Below are 14,921 nucleotides of genomic sequence, written 5' to 3'. Positions count from 1 at the left end.
CCTTTGGCCAGTTTCAACGATCCGCGTGCCAAATACGAGGCTATCGACCTAATTGCTCAGCTCGATTCTCTGTCCCAGTCTAGCTTTTGCGCTATTTGACCTTCAAGCTGAGCCATTTTCTTGTGTTTAATGTCGAGCCATGGTGATTTTTTAGAATCAAGCCACGAAATGTTTTGGGTATTCTTTGTCCATTTTTTTCATTTTGCTCATTATTTATCAATTACTTTTTTTTAAATGAATAAAGGAAAATATTTTTTTTAAATGTTTTAAAAAAAAGTTGAGAGTATCAATTTTTCTTAAAAATAAAATTTAAAAAAAATATTTTTAAGAAAAAGTTAAAAGTATCAAGTTTTTTTAAAAATAAAATTTTCAAAAAAAAACTTTTTAGGAAAAGTTGAAAGTATTAATTTTCCTTGAAAATAAAAAAAATAAAGATTTCCAAAAGGGATTTTTAAGGAAAAGTTGAAAGTATCATTTTTTTCTTGAAAATAAAAACCTTAAAATGCTTTAAGAAAAAGTTGAAAATATCAATTTTTCTTGTATAAGAGCATGAGTTTTTTTTTATAAAACAACAAAAAAAATCTATATCAAAAGTCGAATTCTTTTTTTCTTTTCTTTTCTTGAAATACTTTTAATGTTAAATAATTCGATAATGGAACCTCTGTAAGAGAAATATTTTCTTGTATACTCTCGAGGTGAGAAAATCTTTTTAATTTTTTACCAAAAGTATTGGAGTCAATTAAGAATAATTTTTAATAATTAATTACTTGGTGAAGTTTTAAGGCTTAATTGATAACACGTAATCGTGCTGGTACCATCTTTCGATGGGTGCTATAATCTTTTTCACACATAATCGTGCTCTTGAACCTAGTTCTGATTTCACAGATATTGAATCTACCTTTTAAAGATACCTAAGTCAAACTTAAGACTTTTCTTTAAAAAGGGATAAATTCAATCAGGTGACCAATCACACCTAAACAAAAAAGATTGGTAGTGACTCTTCAAGTCAATGTCTAGCGATAGGTCTATGAATCTAAACATTATGATAGATGCAACTTGGCATTTTACCCTACTATTTTACTACATTTTTATTTTTCACATTCACCTCATTCCTCATAAAAAGATTCATATTACTTTACCTCAAATCAGGTGTGGCATTTTTTTTTGCTCTCTTCTTTTTTTCTTGTTTTTTTAGACCTTTTATGATCTTTGGGCTCTTTCTTTTCTCAAAAATTAACCTCCAGTGTGGAAGGTGATCTTTGGTCGAGATTCTTTTAGAAAAAAAAATCATAGCAGGCTCAAAAGGGTAGCAATGAATGGTTTTTCAAATGGTAAAAGAAAAATGATCATTTGTCATCTCAAATGTGAATGTTTTCCTTGAACATCATCTATTGAACAAAAATAAGCTCATGGATCTTTGCACATCTTTAGGACATATTAATTTCACAATTGCTAGTAGTTGGCTTCTTTTGCTCAAATAGTCTCTTCAAATCAATGTGAATGAGTTCTTAAAATTAAATCTCAAAATTTATTGTTATCTTTATCTAAAAATTCATCACTTGAAATTTGAGAATGAAAACAAAAGGATATGGAAAAAAAACATTGAATAGTATATGGATGAAAAAAAATGCAATGAAATACATCAACTTGTCTTTTATTAAAATGATAACAACTGAAATCCTATTGCCTAAAAGAAATCTTCACATTACTTTTAAAGAAATCCTAAAATGACAAACAATTTTCAATCAGCCTGAACATTCTTTTTCTTTTCAAAATTATGCCCCCATGTGATCAAGTGAAGGATCTTTATTGACATCTTACACGTTGATTCACTGTAACTCTCCAGACCTTTTCGGATCAACGTGTTCTTGATTCTCACTTAGAACATTGACATTGTGATTAGGCAATGGGTTACCACTAACATTAGGTGTTGTTGCTCTTCCTTGATCAAAACTTATCATTTCATCCTTAATTAACTATTGCATTTTATGTTTCAAAGCAGTGTAATTTTTAGTATAATGGCCAGTAATTCTATTATGGTAGTCACAGTGAGCTGTAAGATCATACCACTTAGGGTAATGTAGCTTAAGTGGCTCCACATGGTTGGAGGTAATCAAGTGATTATTGTAGAGCTCTTGGTATAACTTTGTATAAGTCATAAAGATTAGATCAAATACGGGTCTTTTTCAAGTAACTTTATAGCTCTCGTGAACTACTTGCTGGGCTAACAGGATGAATTTAAGGTCTTGTAAAAGGTTGAATAGTAAGGTTGTATGTAAGAGCTTAAAGACTGAAAACAAGTTGGTATGTTGATGGGTAAGATGGTTATGGTATGGGCTGGTATAGGTAGGATGAAGTATTGTTCATAGCAGGATAGTATGGAAAGTATCCTTGTGGTGGATAAGATTGATAACCCCTATACTATCTATCAAAACTCACAACTTGAGTTTTGATCTCTTTTTTCTCTAATGCCTTCTTGGTTTCTTCTCCTTTCAACTTATCATTTTTAATGGCGTTCTCAATTATTTCACTTGAGATCACCATATCAGTAAAGTTTTTTGTTGCATTTCCTATCATTTTTTCATAAAATAGATATTTCAAAATACTGACAAACAACATTGTAGTCTCTTTCTTAGTAAGAGAAGGTTGTACCTGAGAAGTTATATCCCTCCACCTCTGGGTATATTCCTTAAATGATTTATTTACCTTTTTCTCCATGTTCTACAAAGATAAGCGATTAGGGGCTAGATCTATAATATGTCGATATTGACTGATGAAATCGTGAGCCATATCACTCCAAGAGTAAATACAGGTCTTATCCAACTAGATATACCACTTAACAGTAGAGCCTGTGAGGCTATCTTAGAATACATATATTAATAGTTTTTCATTATTACCATAGGCTACCATTTTTTAATAGTACATGGTAATATGGGTTTTCGGACACTTTGCACCATCATACTTCTTAAACTCTGGCATCTTAAACTTCGAAGGAATAACCATATCTAAGACTAAACAAAGTCCAATAGTATCCACAGAACCATAAAAACTAATTTTTTCCACTGTTCGTAGCCTCTCTTCTAGCATACTAATATTCTGATTAGCTTTCGAGTCCATCAGTGACTCACTCCCTTTTGATTTTAACTTTTCGTTTTTCTTTGGATCATCCAAATCAGAGACCTAAATTGATTCTATAAAGATAAGATTTACATAACTCTGATATTAATCAGTGTTTGAAGCTGATGGCATTCCAAGGTATGTGTGCCCTATAGAATAAGTGAACTATTATGGTAGTGGACCTTATGTAGACTAGGCTTGAGACGGCCCAAAACCAGGAGGGTATAGTGAATCATCCACCTCTTGTGATGAACGGTCTTGTTGGCTCGTACTTTTTTCTATACCCTTTCCCTTGTTTAAATTGTTCAAAGCCTTCAAAATCTTATTCAACTCCTCTTCTAGCTTCTTTTGAGCTTTTTTTATCCTCTCAAGATGATTAAAACTTTTTTGTTCCATTTGTTTGACTCGAGCTCTTGTGTTGTATTGATGAGTTAATTATGTGAGATTCTTAGTTGATGGAGCTATCATTGAACCTTATACCACAATTATGATCAGATATGATATGCTTTATGCATGGTATATTTATGTATGAAGGGAATGTACATTTTCATAAATGAAATGAGAATGATGCAAATGATAATGTTAAAACATGATCATGAAAATGATGCATAGAATGAAATAATATAGATGCACAAAATCAGACAAACAACATGGTTAGTTTCATGGATGAAATGAAAGTGATGCAAATGCACAATGTTGCATATGATAATGAAAATGATGCACAAAGTTAGCAATCAAAATGGTTAGCAAGTCACAAATTATTCCTTCTTATGTGTTAACTTTGGGGTTACATCTATCATCGGGTAGGAAAGGATATATCCTAAGGTTGGCCTCTTAAGTGTCTATATGCAGGGTTAGGTTACTTTGACCACTAAAGGTTTCCAAATTGTTCCTTACATTATAGTCCATCATAGACTAGTAAAGCAGTCTAATCCTCACCCATTACAGGCTACAAGTAGAAAAAGTTCAATTTGAGTGGGAGTATTTCTCTAGCCACTGTGAAGGCATTAAAATCTCACTAAAGCATAGGTACTTTACTCTTACCTAGGGGGACAAAACTCGAGTATAGAGCTCATGTTATGCATATGCATATGAATGACATAGTTTGCAACATAAATAAATAAAATGAATGGAAAAGAAAAAAAAATCCTCATAAAGAATTCAATTTTATTAGGCTTTTTAGATAATACAAATTTATTTACTGGCTTTACTCTCAGCTGTCCCTAGTGGAGTCACCAAACTGTCATAACATATAAATCTAAAAATCTATCGATAGACGTTAACTTGAGGAGTCGTCATCAATCTTTTTTATTTATGTGCGATTGATCACCTAAGAAATCTATCCTCTTAAAGGGCTCCCAAGCTTGACTAAAGATCCCTAAAATAATAAGTTTGGGTCTAAAATCAGAACAGGGTTTTAGAGTTTAGTTACATGTGGGGAAGGTTATAGCATCCTCACATGCCTATCAAAAGATGGTACCAACTCAAGTTCGTGTTATCCAATAAGCCTTAAAAATTTTACTAAGTAATTAATTATTAAAAATTATTCTTAATTAACTCCAATACTTTTGGCAAGAAATTAAGAAAAATCTATCACCTCAAAAGTGTACAAAAAAACTATTATTTTTCTTGTAAAGGCTCCATCGTCGAATTATTTAACATTAAAAATTTTTCAAGAAAAAAAAAGATAAAATGAAAAACGAATGATGATTCAACTTTTGATATAGATCTTTTTTTTAATTTATAAGAAAAAAACTTATGCTTTTACACAAAGAAAATTGATACTTTCAATTTTTCCTTAAAAATATTTTTTCTTCAAATTTTATTTTTAAAGAAAATTGGTACTTCCAACTTTTCCTTAAGAAATGTTTTTTTGAAAATTTTATTTTCAAGGAAAATTGATACTTTTAACTTTTCCTTAACAATATTTTTTGAAAATTTTTATTTTGAAGGGAAATTGATATTTTCAACTTTTCCTAAAATATCTTTTAAAATCTTTTATGTTCAAAGGAAATTGATATATTTAACTTTCTTTCAAAAATATTTTTTCAAATTTTCATTTTAAAGAGATCATTGAAAATTAAAGGATGTTTAATTAAATAAATAACTTATTTTAATTTAGTTAATAAATAAATAAGGAAAAAATAATCAATAAATAAATAATAAAACTAAATGGAAAAGAAAAAAAAAACTTTTGGCGCAGCTCAGCTAAGAATTTGGTGCAATTACAAAAATAAAAGGCTACTCGAAAGTGTGACTCAGTGATTGAGTTTGTAGCTCGGCTCGACTAGAGACAAAGATAGTTTCTTGGAAAAGCAATGACTTTCACGAGATAGTAAGTTAACCAAAGAAATAACTTCTCATGAACTAGGGTAAGGTTTATCACCATAGGGGCAATGCCCTACTCTTTCCAACACAAAAAGGCTCACATTTGATGATTGTAAAGGCAAAGAAGAGAAATACTTACCTACTAGTCTATCAAGAAGGGTGAATGGATCTTTATCACCCCATAAAACTAGAACAGGTAAGTTAATTCTTGGCATCAATTGCACAAGGTTTGGTTTTGGTGGGCCTGTTATAATTGAGATAAAGGCATTAAGAGTGCCTTCATCATTTGTCGGTTCATTGATGATCTCAATCAATTCATTATCCACAGATTTTTTATTTTCATAAAGAGATAATAAGATATTTCTTAGATTATCTCTTTGCTTGGCTCGCTCAAAAACTATTGTGGCAATTCCTCTTTGCTTCAATAAAAAATCAAACAAAAGTAATAACAAGAGCTTGATCCTCCAATCATCAACAATTGCCTTGTTGTTCATCCCACCAGCATAATTTAACAGCATAAGCCTTCAAACCAGGTTTTGACTAGAGTTTGAGGCAGTTATCAAACAAGCAAAACTTCCAACAAAGTTTTTTATCAACACAGTAGGCTTCTGAACAACTTCATTCAAGAAATCTAATATCAACTGAGCCCAAACTTCCATGGTATATGAGAAACCCCGTGGCTTATTTGAAGTACCTAAACTGATAAAATCAATAGCATAAACAGTGTAATCCTGAGCCAATGTGCCAATATTCTTACGCTAATGAGTAATGGAGGCATTAAACCTGTGAACAAAAAGCAGATGAGGATTGGATTCTACATTTGAAGACAAAGAAGAAACAAGGTAATTGATGGAGTACTAGCCTTTCCAATGCCACTTATTGTATTTCTCTTTTATCTCACTCACCCCTAACACACTGCCACCAGACTCAAGGGATTGGTCATGATAGCAAGTGATGAAACTACGGTTACCATAACCAAAACTGGGAAAAGAAGGCTTATTATTGTAATGCTAAATGAAAATATGGCTTCATCTGAATCTAGGTCCTTTATCCTTTTTCTGCTGAAGGGAATATAGTGGTCGCAGCCGCACCAAATCATAAAGAGCAGCGGCTACCATCTTTTTCCTTTGCTCTCTCAATCACTATATCGCTTGCCCTTAATTTCTTTTTTTTCCCATATCCCGGCTTGTGGCGTTGGTTATGCTTAAACTTTGGATTGCTCTTTCCCCCCCTTTTTTTATGCTTCTTTGGCGTTATTTATAAGGCTTCAATCCGATAGCCTTAAACCAAATAGGATTTCCATCCTTTTTTATTTCTAACTCCAAACCTTAACTCAGCTTAAACTCTTCAACTCAATCATACCCAAACTCAATCACCTTTTTTTCTCATTTTTTAAGATTTTTTATTTTTAATTAATTTTTATTAAAAAAAAAAAAGCAAATGTCGACCTCAGAAAGATTGGGGTGTCCACTTAAAATTTAAAATTTAGCTTTCCTCACCTACCACCAAATATGCTTGTTAATTTGGAAGGAAAAAAAGGGGTAACGAAAAGGGGTGAAAGGAAAAATAAAAGGAAAAATCTTGAATATATTTTTATATATATTCACTTTTATAAAATCTAGTAAAGTTCATTTACCCTTAGATATGATAAAAAATACACTTGAGATTTGGTAAAATATACACCAATCCTTAAGATGTTATTTACTGAGTTAATTTTAAATAAAAATACATATATATCATATGTTAATTATTAATTAATTGTTTTTATTTATTTTTAATTTCTTTTCTTTTATCCAAGACTTTTGTAAGTATAAAACAATGAGAATTTAATTATTTTTAAAATTATTTTAAATTATTGTCAAATTAAATTTTGATTAAGTTATATTCTAATTCAAGTATATGTTAAATATTTTAATTTATCTTTTATTCAATTATATATTAACTTTGTGATGAATTTATTATGTTATTTTTATTTAAAATAAATCAACACCATTATTTAAAAAAAGTTTAATAATAAATAAATTGATTAAAATAGAAAATTTGAAAAAAAAGACGAAAAAAGGGGAAAAAAAAAACAAAATAGGTTATTTTTAATATTTAAAGTAAAATTTTAACAAATACTAATTTGATTAATGGAATTCTAATTCGTAACATTAGTTACTTTTTTGAGAGAGATAAAATATGCTTTTCAAACTAATAGGATAATTGTACTTTCAATAAAATCTCATGGATGATAATTATATTTGCCTTTTGTTCTTCTCCTTTCTTTCCCTATTTTTGTTTTTTGATTTAATCAATTTCATTGTCACATTTTTTAAGTAATGGTAATTAATTTATTTTAAATAAGGATAATTTAATAAATTCATCTCAAAGTTAATATATAATTGAATTAAGATAAATTTAAAATATTTAACATGAATTTGAATTAAAGCATAACGTAATTAAAAGTTAATTTGATAGTAATTAAAAATAATTTTAAAATTTATTAAATTTTTATTATTTGTAGTTTAAAAAAGAAATCTCAAGTCAAAGAAAGAAGGAAAAAAAATAAATAGATAAATAAATGATTAATAATTAATAAAAGGTATATTTGTATTTTCATTTAAAATTAATTTAGTAAATTACACCTAAGAGTTAATGTATTTTTTATGGGTCAGATTATACAATAGATATCTCTACTTTAGTTAAATGGTGAAATTAGTCTCTCTATCTTAATATATTTAAATTGGATATCTATACTTCATTTAATTTTTTAATTTTATTAAATTGTAAATGGTTTAAACTTTTTTGTTAAAATTGATGATGTCGTATTTTGATTTTTTTTTTACATGACATTTTTTCTTACATAGCCATTGACTTTGTTGACATGTAAAGTCCACGTGGTTAGAATGATGATGTGATAAAATTTTTTTACACATAATCGTTTTTCCATGTTAGCTCTTCTTAAATTGTATGGCTTATCCCTAAACTTTGATTAAATGGTGAAATCAGTTATTCTACTTTAATGTATGTTTAAATTTGATCTCTATATATCAATTAATCCAGATACACAATCAATAATAAAAGCAATTGTAGACATTTTTTTTTTTAATTTTTTGATATCAAATGGGTTTCAAATTTCATCTCCACGATAGGTTCTAAAATCGTTTTTGGATAAATTGAATTTAATTGTGAAATTGGATTTTAAACCCAAATGTAAAAGCCCAAAAGTATTTTATTTATTATTTATTTATATTGTTTAGTTAGTGAAAGTCAAGAAGTTAAAGTCAAAAAAAAAAAAAAAAAGGAAAATATGAAAAAAAATTTTGAAAGATTGATTTGGAAAAAATATGAGAATTCAATAGTAATTGAATTTTTGGATTTTGACGGTTTTTTAATTTTTTGAATAAATTTTTCAACAATCGTTGAATTTTTCAATCACTAGTTTTTGGAAATTCTATTAAAATATGAGTTTAAATATAATTAAAAGGAAAACAAGGATGAGGGAGGAGGGAGGAGGAAAAAAGAAAATTTAAAAAAAATTATTTTTATAATAAGTTAAAATGATCCTATTTTAGAAGATAGGTTCGATGCAACTCATACATTAACCTATATATTGACTCTATTTACAACTTAACCTATTTGTATTGAAAAAAAATTTTGTCTTTTATTTTTATTTTTTTACTTATTTAGGTCAAATCTTAAATTTAATAATTAATTAATGTATAAGAATTAAATTTGAATACACATTAAAATAAAATGACTAATTTTACTATTTAATCAAAGTACAAGGACGAATCACACAATTTGAGAAAAGTTGGCATAGAAAAATAATGACATGTCAAAAAATTTTATCATGGCATCATCTTTGACTACATAAGCTTTATATGTCAGCAAAGTCAATGACAAGAAAAACAAAAATATTACATTAGAAAAGTTAAAATATCACGTCATAAATTTTAACAAAAAAAATTTAAATTGTTAATAATTTGATTAAATTTAATAATTAAATAATGTATAAGGATATAATTTGAACACATTAAAATAAAAGACTAATTCTATCATTTTCACTAAAGTATGCATATCTATTGTATAATTTGATTTTTTTTTCAAACCCACAGAATATCTTTAAAACTAAAAAAGATTTTTGGCCAAAAAAACTAAAAAAGTTAAGTGTATTTTTTTTAATCAAATCTCATGGGCAAATATACTTTCCCCTAAAATCTTCATTCCATGCTAAAAACATAAATAAAAAACATTCATTTTCATTGATTCTAAAGTTTAAAATATTCTTTCAAATAAATTTGAGAGTGAGATTTTTAAGATGAAAGTGAAGATATATATTTTAAGAAAAAAATATTTTTTATTGATAAATTTCATTACATGCATACGTGTATGTATGTGCACGTATAAAATAGTATTTATGTGAGGTATGAGAGAGAAATGGAGATTCAAATCATGGATTTTCAACGATTTTGAGAAGATTGCAATTAAGCTTTAGTTGTCATGGGTCACTGTACATGCCAAAAAAGAATTAATTGTTTTATTTACAATTTTAATTGAAAAGAAGAATTCTTACGTTATACAAAGTCATGGAATTTGGTTCGGAGGGAGCCAAGGCATTCCAAAGTTGACTTAGCTTTTGGTTAATCCTCCAATAATTTCTGAGAATTAAAACCATGGCAATATGCCATTTGATTGGGAAAAAAGCATCATTCTTGGAAAACCAAAAGAAGAATCCAATTCCCCCTCATGTCTTAACACATCCAAATTTACAATTACCATCAATCAAGGCTTATCTATAAGTCATAGCCATTGTACTTTTGATTCTCATTTTTATATTAATTATCAATTACTGTATTTTATATAAAAATATTTTTACAAATAGTAATTTAAGTCAGGGACATTCCTTAACAAAATACTCAAACAACACTAGCAAACAGCCCAACTGGCATGTATCTTGCATTAAAGAGGGAACAAGAAATAAATGACATTGAGAAGTAAGTTGGAAAGGGAGAGCCCTGCACCTTCACCTATAGGGACCAGCTTCCTTTTATTGGTACCTAGGAGAATAATCCTTGATGCATTGAGTTTCCAATGTACTACCTACTTAATGCATCACTCTGTCTACTTTTTTAAAACTTTATTATTATTATTATTATTATTATTATTATTATTATTTACAAGTAAAAAATTATAATGAATCTTGTTTATGTTTTAATTAAAATAAAATTAAAAAATATATAAGAATAATAAATTTTTAAACAATTGCAAACCATATTTCATCTTCTTTTTTTTTAATAAAGGAGATTGTGGTTTGGAAAAAAATTATATTTGAATCATAAATTTATTAAATATTATTTTTTAAGACTAATTACTTAATTCAATTGAGTTAAATTTTAAGTGCTGATAGTTTATCTTTTGGAAAAAAAAAAAAAAGGAAAAATTAGATTTTGGCCCCATTCAAAATTTTACAATTGATATGGAAATTTCGTAAATTATTTACACTTTTAGTTCTAGACTTTATTAAGCACTAATTTGATTTCTTCCTTTTGATTCGAATTAATGTCTTGGCTTTGCTCCGAAGTTATAACGGAATTACAGAATTGGCATTTTTTTTTATTAACGAATATTTATAAAATTTTATTAGTTTTTACAATAATTAAATAGATCACATGTGGCAATATTTTATCGTTATTTATGAGTGTATTAAAAGAACTTAATAAGAAAATGTTTTGACTCAATACATTGAAAATCATATGAATATGATGAAAGAAAATATTGTTAAAGGGTTTGATAATTCGAATATTTAACTATTCATTGAAAATAAATATTTATGATTTAATTAATTATATTTCAAGTATTAATTATTATCTTCATCCTATTTGCAGTTCCGGAATCACGATTATCAGTTTGAGTGATGACAATCTTATATTTAATTATTAGGAGGCAAAATTATAAATTTTTTTATTTGTAAACAAACTTATTTCAAGTTAAGTTCTATATAAATATAATAAAAATTTTAGGAATTTTACGGGGCGACCATCCCCTCTCGCCCCCAAGTTTCGTCCATGGCTATTTGTGAATGGCTAAATTATTGAATTATTATCGGCAAAATAACATTACAATTTACCTATGTGATTATGGTGAATATTCTTACCGAATCTAAAAGGAAATGTCTTAATCACAATGACAACATATGAGAAGAGCTCAATCCATCATTTAAGACAATGGTTAAATATAAAAACATTCTTATATTATTTTTTTTATCAATTTAATATTTACACAAATAAAATTATTAATTTAATATTTTAACTTTTATTTTTTATTTACTTTGATATTTGAAATTAACGTGATTAGTTAATTTTTTTTAATGATGAAATAATAATTGATGATGTGACATTAATTAAATTTTTTAACATTTATCAATATCTTATTGAATGTTTATAATATATCGATAAATAAATTTTAAACTTTAAATTGATTGATTACATTAATTTGAGATATTAAAGTAGATGACGAAATAAAAATTAATTTATCAAATTGGTTATTTTACTTTATTTTAGATATTAAATTGATAAAAAAATATATAATATATGATTTTTTTTATATTTAACCCTTAAGACAATAATTTCCCCTAATTTATTCATTTGTTTATTGGGCAATGGGGGCAACATGTGACTAAAACAGTGGCAGAAATTCCAACTCACCAAAGCAAATTTTATTTCATTCAAGTGAGTGACAGGCAATTTTTATTTTTTTTAACGAGAACACAGTTCTGGAACAAGGAAAATGAAAGGAGATTTAAATTTTAAATTTATTTAATATTTCATTTTAATGATAATTATATAAATTAATTAAATTTAAATAACATTTTTATCACGTTAAGAAAATGATTTACTTTTAAATTATACAATCAGATAAAAAAATAATATAGTAAGTGTTTGATCATTTTATAAAATATATATTTTGTCGGTAGATAATTAATTTAATTAGTTAAGATTTATCTTTTTTAATAAAAAATTTTAAGTTTAAATCTTATTAATGATAGTTAATTGAGATTATTTTGAATATATAATTTATAATTATTTATTTGAAATTATTAAATATGATATTTTAATTTAAAAAATTAAATAAATTATTTATCTTGAATTTTTCTTAAAAAAAAAGATAAAATAGTTCATTATCGTCGTATGATTAATAACCAACAATATTGGTGATTTATAGTAGGAGAAAATGATAAGGAAATTACTGGTTTTGATGTAAAGTTGAAGTAGGTGGGTGGCAACTGGCAAAAGGTTTTGGTCAGCTTTTTGCAACTATTGGTTAATTAGGTTACAGTAGTACGAATAATTTTTTATTAACTACTTTTGTTAGGAAAAAAAAATTGCAAATAAGATGTTTCTCCTTCAACTCTTGACCATATGAAAAGAATTAATTGTAAACTTGTAAGGAATGGGAGTGTAAATGAAAGGATATAACAATATTTATAGTTTACTTAAATTTAATTCGAATAAAATTTAAATTTAATTTAATTATTATTAAATTAAGTTTAAATTATTTAATATTTGATTCGAATAATTTGTGAATTTAATTAAATTTTTATATTTTGATATATCTTTTTATTATTTTAATCAAAAAATTATTATTTTATCTTTATATATATATATATCAATTTAAGCTTGAAGGTAAATTTAAACACAAATAATCAAGCTTGAAGTCAAGTATAAAAATCAAACGTATTTTTTATTAGAAAAATAAATTTAATTAAGTAAGTTCGAATAATTTAATTTTTATTTTAAATTAAGTTCGAGTTTAAAAATTAAAATTTGATTGAGTTCAAATCGAATTTCGAATAATAAATTTTAATCGAGTTTGAATTTTTTATTATATTAATTCGGATAAGTTCAATTATACTTTTTATTAGGGAAGATGCTTTAATGCTAAAAATTCACTTTTTATGAGTAGAATTTAATTTCATAGTAATTAAAAATAATTCTAAAATTAATTAAAATTATAAATCATATTTATAATTAATTAAGTCTCACAATTTTGTTTAAAAAACAAAAATATAGACAAAGAGAAACGAGATAAAAAAAAAAAAAGAAAAAATAAATAAAATATGAAATGAAAAAATAAATAACAAAGGAGTATACTTTTTTTAAAAAAATTAACTTAGTAATTGACACCATTATATTTTTTCAAGAGTAAATGTATTTTCAACCAAACCAAAAGGGTCTTCGAAATTTTTTTAATTTTTTTTATTGAGGGTTAAAACGATGAAAAAGAAAAAGGGGAGATAAAATTGCTTATTTTGATATATATCTCGATAAAATAAACTATGAATTTAGGCTATCAGTCATCAAACATGGGTGCCCAAAGGAAGATGTCAAATTTTGATAGAAATAAAGAAAGTGGCCATATGAGCTTAGCGTCATGAGGTTTGCTGGAGACTTGGTTATGGTTTGATTTGTAATCCTTTTCCCGCAATTAAAACAGGTACCTAGATGAGTTAGAGGATTTCAAAGATAGATTTATAAAAAAAAAAAAAAAAGGAAAAAGGTACTTAGATTCGTGACCTGCAGGAATGTAGAAATAATAATAATAATAATAATAATAATAATCTGCCTTAATTTCAAGGAAAGTTAAGCAAAGGAGTAGCAGCATGGATTTGAAATTTGAACAAAAACCCCACCATTGAACCATTAACAAAGATCACCACCCACCTACCCTTTAATTTTTCCTTTTTAACAAAGACCACCACTCCTTGTAAGCTAAGGAGTACCTTTCCCTTTTCCTTTTTAATTAATTTTTCTTTTTTAAGTTAGGCTTTTTCTTTTTTTTCAAAGTACATAATTTAATTCACAATCTTATCCACTGAAGTGAAATGTACCATACCCCACAACGATTATGTATTCAAAATTAATATTAACCCAAAATTATGATAGAATTTGAATTCAAAATTATTTTTTATCCAAAAAGATGATTTTGTTAATCGAATTAATCTTGTTATAATATCAACCCTATATATCTTACTTTTTAAGAAATTTTTTTTATATAAAAGATGATGTAAATTGATGATAGAAAAAATATTATAAATACTAAGACTTAAATTTAAATTTATTAAATAATAATTTTTAAAAATAACTACAGGGACCAATCGGAATAACTTTTAAAATGTGTTATAACAAAAAAAAAAAAGAAAACTAATAATTTAATATCATAAAAACTCTTTCGTTTGCTTTTCTCTTGCAATAAGGAGAGTACAATTTGATAGCCACCGAGTAGAACCAAACTGCTGTAATATATATATATATATATATATATGTGTGTGTGTGTGTGTCAATTCAAATTAACCTTCAAGGTTGATTGCGTTGTAGTTGACAAACGTGAAATACTCGTTGCAACTTGAGTGTATGTGTGGTCCTACGCCATCTTTATATTGACGTTTCCCTTTTGGTCGGTAATTCCGTATACTGTTTCGGGAGTCAAAGTTG

General features: G+C 26.6%; 1 pseudogene; it reads right to left on the bottom strand.

Moving 5' to 3' along the window:
* Nucleotides 1-5,192: 5,192 nt before the first annotated feature.
* Nucleotides 5,193-5,939, bottom strand: LOC149512516 (uncharacterized; annotated as a pseudogene).
* Nucleotides 5,940-14,921: the final 8,982 nt, after the last annotated feature.

The sequence above is a fragment of the Durio zibethinus genome, chromosome 22 (assembly GCF_047325235.1).
Source record: "Durio zibethinus cultivar Kanyao isolate XHJ-2024 chromosome 22, ASM4732523v1, whole genome shotgun sequence".
In the NCBI taxonomy this organism is placed as follows: domain Eukaryota; kingdom Viridiplantae; phylum Streptophyta; class Magnoliopsida; order Malvales; family Malvaceae; genus Durio; species Durio zibethinus.
This window is presented reverse-complemented; position numbering and strand designations above follow the sequence as displayed.